At 44.6% G+C, this 7,563-nt stretch overlaps 1 protein-coding gene across 2 annotated transcripts in view; it reads left to right on the forward strand.

Annotated features, from left to right (window-relative positions):
• Nucleotides 1-7,563, forward strand: part of LOC102033761 (protein eva-1 homolog C) — a 177,111-nt gene that overhangs the window by 143,095 nt on the left and 26,453 nt on the right. The gene's annotated exons all lie outside the window — the stretch shown is intronic.

Genomic DNA, 7,563 nt, shown 5'->3' on the forward strand with positions numbered 1-7,563 from the left:
GAAGCAGAGAGTGATCAACTGTCAGAGGCCAGTCTTTTTTTCTTGAAGGCCTCCCTTTTTTTCTTGGAGAGCTCTGTAAGTGTTTTCTTCCTCTGCTGCAATTCAGAAGTCAGAAGGGTGCTCTTCAGCCTGCTAAGGAGGCTTGAACAGCACTGAGCCTGCAAGATCTGAGATACGGTCAGCAGGATCCTAAATAGCTTTCAGTCTTACTGTTTAAACATGCAAAATTGGGAATTCCCTTCGTTCCCCTCATTTCCTTATTTGAAGAAGCCCAAGCTAGGCAAACCTGCCAGGCATGCTAATGCCTCCTGACAAACTGCTTCAAAACACAAGTTTCGTGGAAGGACAGCATCACTGCAGCACAAACCCTTCCCAGAGAGACAGAAGTACACCTTAGCCATATTTTAGTCAACCTCCACCCTCAGGCTGTGCTTCCCTGCATGGCTCTGCATCACCTGTCCTTCAGGAGGGTGCTGGGCCAGGTGGTGAATATCTCATGCACCACTTGTGAGAAATTCCAGCTGATATTTAGGAAATGCTTCTGTGCCATGTCAGCCAACTTCTGAGAGGAGCAAGCTAGGAGGCAGGTGCCTGTTCAGATACATCCCTGGTGTTTCCAGCTGTCTGGCTCTCAGCAGCTCCTCACTGGGCACACAAGGGAACACCTATTTGCCCTTTCCAGACCCCCTGTCTCCTTGGACCCTACATGTACAGTACAGGTTCTGAGTCACTCCTCAGAAATCCAGTGCTCCTGACTCCTTCTGACTCTGCTGAATGCCTCAATGCTTAAAATAGGTGCTCCAGGTCATGCTGCTGGGTGGGATGGCTGCAGGTTCACTGTTGTGACACGTGGGTAAGGCTTTTATTAAATGTGGCCTCAAGTCAACTTTCCATAACTCAGGTTTTGCAGGTGCAAAGGACAGGCTACAATCTGAGGAAGCATTCTTGACCTCAATCATTATTTGCAAAGCAGTGTGTGAGGCACTGCCTGTTGTTACTAAGAGAAATGATGCATGTTAGAAGGGGATCACGTGGCTATCAGACTGTGCAATCTGGCTTTATTTTCCAACAACACTAAATAGTTGCTGATTTTGTCCAGACCTTGCCTGTAGTTTTCTAGAGTTGTCTCTGAGGCAGGAGTTTTCTTGCAAGAAAAAAAAAAAGTATGCACCAGGGCCCTTGTTTGCTCTCTGCACAGCTCTGACTGTGCAGCTGGCTGCCAAGCATCACACAGCAAGGCAGAGCAATGCTTGTGAATCACCGTGGAACAACATTAGACGAGCCAAACAGACCCATGTGATTTTAGGCAGGGCTCAAGAATTTTGTTCTTTAGCTTCAACCCAGGGGGCAAATTTGTTCATTTTCTTGGCACTGCAACAATGATAAAGTCTCTGCACCCATTTGCCCTGAACCGGTATGGTTTGGTCTCTGAAACATTTGTTGTTCCCATGTTGTGTGACAATAGGAGTTACAGGGTAGGTGGAGATTTTGTGGCACCAATTGTCAGGCACATTAATCTGCTTTCACCCCTTTCTGAGTATATAAAATGTCCTTAAAGCAAGTGTAAATGGTATTGACTCCAGAATCAGACAAATAGGTTCCCAACTCTGAAGTGAGTATGTGTTGCAAACTTTTATGCAGAGATGCATAACTAAATTATTGTCTCACCCTCTGAGACAGGTGCTTAGTACAAAGTGCTGATGCCTGATGGCTGCAATGGATGTTGGAGGAAAATTTTAGGAAGGTTGAAGTACCTGTGTCTCAAGACATTGAGGGCTCCAGTGGTTTATGCACTTGACACATGCAGATTCCTGAGCCTTATCTGGTGGCTACCAGTAGGCTTGGACTAAAATCACAGAATCGTGGAAACACAGGACTGGAAAAGACCTCTAGTTTCATTGAGTCCAACCATTAACCCAACACCACTGTGTTCACGACTTATCCATGTCCCTTAGTGCCACATCTACACCCGTTTTGAATACTTCAGGAACTGGCAAATTCCACCAATTCCCTCAGCAGCCTGTTCTAAGCACAAACCTTATGAGAGATGTGTGTAATAGCATAGATGGTAAAGTTCTGGAACCTGAAATGCTCATTACTACAGAACTCACTGCTACATAAAGACCACTAGAGCTTTTTTGACCTTTGATTCTTTCCCCTCATGGCAGAGATCACATAGTGTGAATCAGCTCAGAGATGAGGGGAAAGCCTACAGCAACCAGCACCAGAAAACTTGACCTAGGGAGGAAGGAAGGTATTTTTTGTGAAATACAGGAATGCAGGCAAAGATATGAGGAAAACCACCTACTAAAGAGAAGCAAGCTCATGAAGTGGACATGAAACCTCCTATGTTGACTTTTCATGTCTCCTGGACAGCCTACAGTTATTTTAAAAAAGCACAGCTTGACACAAGCACCCTAAATTAGATCCCTGTCTCAGTGACTTCTTGGGACCCAATGTGCCACACAGGACCACTGTGGACCTGAGGAGGAGCCCAAGTGCAGATGGAAGAGCAAGGAAGCCCGTGACCTCCTCCAGCCCAACATCTATGACATGAGGAAGGTCAACTTATCCAATTGCAAAGTGGGGGTGCTACCTCAAAGCCATCTGTCAGAGGTTTCATTCCTTCATGCTTGTGGTACCCTGGAGAACTGAAAAGCTATATGTGATTGCTAGTGTTAATAAGGAGGAAAGGGTGGAAAAAACCCCCATGACTTTTTGTTTCATATGTTGCTTGAGAAAACACGTGCTGTCTGCAGTGAGACCTCACAGCATGCTAATTCTTAAAGCATATATGCAAAAGTTTGGAACTGGAGGTTTTGTTGACCCTGGAAGAAAAAGCAGATTCCAAACAGAAGCTCAGGGAGAAAAATCTGTGGTTCCATCTGTATTTGTTTTTGCTTTACTGATAAATGGATGCAGCTTGTCTGTGTCATGGTTTTGTCTTGCTTTTCTTCTGAATCTGCATAAAGTTTATTTCTGGGCAATTATAATTTAAAGACCTGGTCGCAAGGTAGGCAGCTGAGGACCTGCATTAGTTCTTCCATCCTCTCTTTCATTGAAATCTTGAGCTTTGGGTCTTGCTTTTGAGCAGAAATTTTGTGATGGAGACTGTAGGGACTAAATGGCTACATGGAAAATGTGAGCCTCCACAAGGGTTTGAACTTTGGTCTACAGAAAACAACCCGATGATTTCAATCTGCAGAGGGCCATAAGGACATTCAGATTAAAAACTCAATATTGGAAAACTTAAAATAAAATCTCCATGGCTTTTAGGGGAATTAGTTCTACCTTTGTGTTTTCATTGGGCCATTGACTACTCGAGGGTATCTGAGGGGTTGTTTCCCCTTGGTCTGTGCCTGGCTTGTTGATTCAGCTGTGGCATTGCTGTGGTGCAATACCCAGTGAGTGACAAGTCATTCCTGTGAGGTTCAAAGGAGAAGGAGAAGCAGCCAGTGCTAAGGGAGGCTGCAGTGTTTGTGGGGAAACAACTATGATCTGTCATTAGTTCTAATTGTTTAATCTGTTACATCATCATGCAGTCTGGTGCTGTAGGATGAAATGGAATTGTTCTGTTTGACTTCAATTCAGCTTTTTTTGGCCCCTTCAGTCTGAATGTAGGCTCTTCATGGCTGCAGTTTACCAGGAGGCACTGTAGAAAAGTTCTAGCATGCATTTATTTAGACAACATCTGATACATTCTGGAGGATAAATGGTATGGAGCAGCTCCAGTGCTGTTTCCAAAGACCATCCTTGGCAAGAAAACAGAGAGGAAGGAAAGATCCGTTATGTGCGCCTGTGTATTGCCCCTAGAACAGGATCAAAGTTATGAAAAGAAACTCTGGTTTTGTTTCTCCACAGTTGTTAAAGTTCACAGGCCTCCCAGGATCTACATTTCAAGGCTATCATCATCCAAATTTTGTACATTTACATTTGTTCAAAATAGTTTCCAGGCAGTGAGTAATTAGTGGTTAGAAATGGCTTGCAATTTGGTGATGATTTGATTAAGTGAAATCCTTAGGAAAATGAGCATTCCAGGTCTTTTGTGTTTCCCTCCTTCACCTGTGGGCCACAGCTTCTTCCCCACCCAATCTCACAGGAGGCATCTCCTTTTTCTCCTGCATTTCAGTAAGAAATAGATGGATCCTAGTCAGGAAAGACAGGAGGATGCCTCCAGCCAGAATGAGCAGCAGGAAAAGACATTAACTCCAAAAAATTGCCACTTTAACATTCTTCCTGAAGAACTTCAAATGCAGTAATTACATCCCTCTCCCCAAGAACTCCACGTACTCTGTTCTTTTGAATTAATTGATCCCTAAGTCTGAAGCATTCTGCAAACAAAAGAAGAAGACCCATCCCTGTATATTTCTATGCTGGGCAGTGAGCTAGTGAAGAAAAGGAGGGAAATAAAAATAAAGAGGTAAATAGTCAAAGTTTACCAAATTATGTGTAAATAAAAATAATTTTCTAATGTTGTGCAAGGTAGGATATGGATATTTTAAAATAAGATGGTGAAGTGATATAAGAGTATAATTTGACCTGTCAGTCCTTGTTAATAAAAAGACCATTTTATGTCCTGCTCCTTCATTCAGAAGTGGGAACAGTGGAAGGGAGAGTTAAGTACTTAGGTAGGTTCTTTTATAAAAATCTTTGTTTTACTCATTTACTTTAGGAAATTTTGGTTAAAAATATTTATTTTAAAAAGGATGGTGTCTTTATGCCTTCCTGTATAACTGGAGATTTGTCAGATAGTCACTGACCCATGTATTCCCAGCTAGTGGGAATGGATTTACGAATGTTTGGACCTAGAAACCCAAATGGATTTACCAACAGTTGCTTGAAGTGGTTTTGCAGATCTTGTTGTGACAATGAAATATGGCTCATGCTTCCAAACCATAGGCTTAGTACCAATGCAGTACTACCTCAGGTGGCAGAAGGAGAAAAACAACCTCATTTTCCTGTCTCTCTTCAACTCCCTGACAGGAGGTTGGAGCTACGTGGGGGTTGATCTCTTCTCTCAGGAAACAAGTGAGATGACAAGGGGAAAAGGCCTCAAGTTGCACAAGGCGTAGTTTAGATTGGATATGAGGAAGAATTTCTTCAAAGAGAGAGTTGTCAATCATTGGATCAGGCTGTCCAGGGCAGTGGTGGGGTCACCATCCCTGGAGAGATTTAACAGACATGTGGATGTGGCTCTGAGGGACATGGTTTGGTCGTGAGCTTGGCAGTGCTGGGTTAATGGCTGGACTTGATGATCTTGGAGGTCTCTTCCAGCTTAAATGGTTGTATGGTTCCTTGCATCCTGGAAAATTTTCCAGTATTTGGCAAGCCAGCATGGTCCTGGGTGTAGCACCATCTCTGGCCACCATCTCATGAAGTACATCTCACATCCTTCTGGACACCATCTCACAAAGTAGGCAAACCCAGCTCTTTAGGTACCTCAGTAAAAGCTCAAAAGGGACTAGTGAGACCATTCAGCCCATCTTCCTGGATAACAGCAGCCACAGACTTACCTTGCCTTAAATCCCATGGCAACCACAACCAGCCCTACTTTTCAAGTGGTACTTCAAGTGGTACTATCCTTGGCAGCGGTATTTCCACCACTGCCAGCAGCTGACCTGGGTAAAGCTGTTACTGTCTCTTCCCTTGGCCATGTTTCCCTCTGAAGCAGCACATGTGACATTAGTGTTCCCTGTATCCTTGCTGGGAAGCCCCTGAGCTGTGGTAGATTCTCCCAGGGAGTCCATCCAACTTCATTTGCAGGACCTGTGTATGCAGAGCACATGAGATCCCTCAGGAAAATTTGCAGTCTAAACCCATTTAAAACTTTATATGGAAAAAGAAAAGTCTGAAAGTCTATGATCAGCAATATTGCATGCATGAGGCTCGGTTAATTCACCTTGAAAGAGGCCTTTAGGAGGACTTGCACATTCCTGGTGCATTTGGGACAGGACATGGGTGAGTGCCCAAGAGCAGCACCAGATAAGCAGAAATCATTGCAGCAGCCTGGCGAGGGGGCCATGGGATCTGCAGGGCTGGCGGCGCTGCCAGAGCAGCTCAGTTTGTGCTGCAGCCGCTTTTTCTCACAGATGGGATAAAAATAAGATAGATTAAGTATATCCAAGAAAAAATAGTTATGCAAAGGCTTGAGAAAGCTGCCAATGTCAGCAAAGGGAGGCAGTAATGTAAGCAAACTTCAGAGGAGGGGAGCTGCAGAGCATCCTGCTGGAGTGAGCAGAGGGGACTGGCTCTGAGTGTCAGCTGCACGTGGGGTGAGGGGTTGGCCGAGCAATTTGGTTGACTTGTGTTTTCCAAGGCAAATCCCAATGGAGGGGTAGGTTTTTCTTTTAGCTGAAAAATGTGCCTGCCTCTATATTAAAATGTTTTTGCCCCTTCTGTGGTTCTTTGAGTCAACTTCTTCCTGGTTGAGTCACTCAGGCTGATAGGTAGGTGCTGAAGTCTCTGCTGAAATCTGGAGCTCCCTGTCAGTGCTTTTGATGTCTATTCTGCTTCTCTGGGGTTAGATATCATCAGCTTTCAGCTTTCATCTTGCAGCCAGCTTTCCATCAGATCCTTGGGAATGTCCAGTTTAGGCAAGATGAGGAGCTGCTGCCTTAAACGGGATCTTGTATGAGTGAGCAGCAACACTTCAGCTGTCAGAGCTGTAGGATGGTCCCCAGTGAGCACGAAGCTCAGTTTGGATGACTGATGGAGCATAAGCAGATGGAATACCAGGGCTTTGAAGGGCTCAGACAAGCAATAGTTGCTGCTTCTCAGTGGCTCTGTAGTAACTGGCTGTGAGCTTGGTCTCAGGTAATGGCAGATTAATCTGCCTTCACTTAGCTGTGGACCTGGCTTCTTGTAGATTTTTGCTCCTTTTTCCCCTTTTTTGTTTTTTTGGACAGTCACTACAACTGGGTCAAGGCTAATGGTGTAAGGGCCTCCATACATTAAGTCTTCAGAGGGGCTGAGCCATAGAAAAACCTCTTACCTGGCACTAAGAAGGAAAGACTTATAAGTGCATATAAGTATTTGAAGGGAGGGTGTCAGAGGATGGAGCCAAGCTCTGCTTGGTGGTGACAAGCAGTAGGACAAGAAGCAGAAGCTGATGTCCAGGAAGTTCCACCTGAATGTGAGGAAGAACTTTTCTGTGCAGTAACCAAGCATTGGAACAGAAAGAGTCCAGAGAGGGTGTGAAGTCTCCCTCACTGGAGGTATTCCAGACCCATCTGGACACAATCCTATGCCATGTGCTCTTGGTTGACCCTGCTTGAGCAGGGAGGTTGGACCAGATGAATCACTGTGGTCCCTTCCAGCCCGACTCATTCTGTGATTCTGAGACCAAGTCTGAAATGGTGCTTCTCTAATTTGTCAACATTTACTCTTCTCTGGGGAGGTGTAAACAGTGAGGGGCATGACCAGAAGGAATGAAGTCCACAAGATATCATTCTCCACTAAGGAACAGTAATTTTTGGCCTCTGGAGTAGTTGCTTCAGACAGGTTTTTAAATGCACTTAATTTAGACAAGAAATAATCTCGGTGCAAGGGGGTTGAGAACGTGGA

Source organism: Geospiza fortis, unplaced genomic scaffold, assembly GCF_000277835.1.
Source record: "Geospiza fortis unplaced genomic scaffold, GeoFor_1.0 scaffold98, whole genome shotgun sequence".
NCBI classification, from domain to species: Eukaryota; Metazoa; Chordata; class Aves; order Passeriformes; family Thraupidae; genus Geospiza; species Geospiza fortis.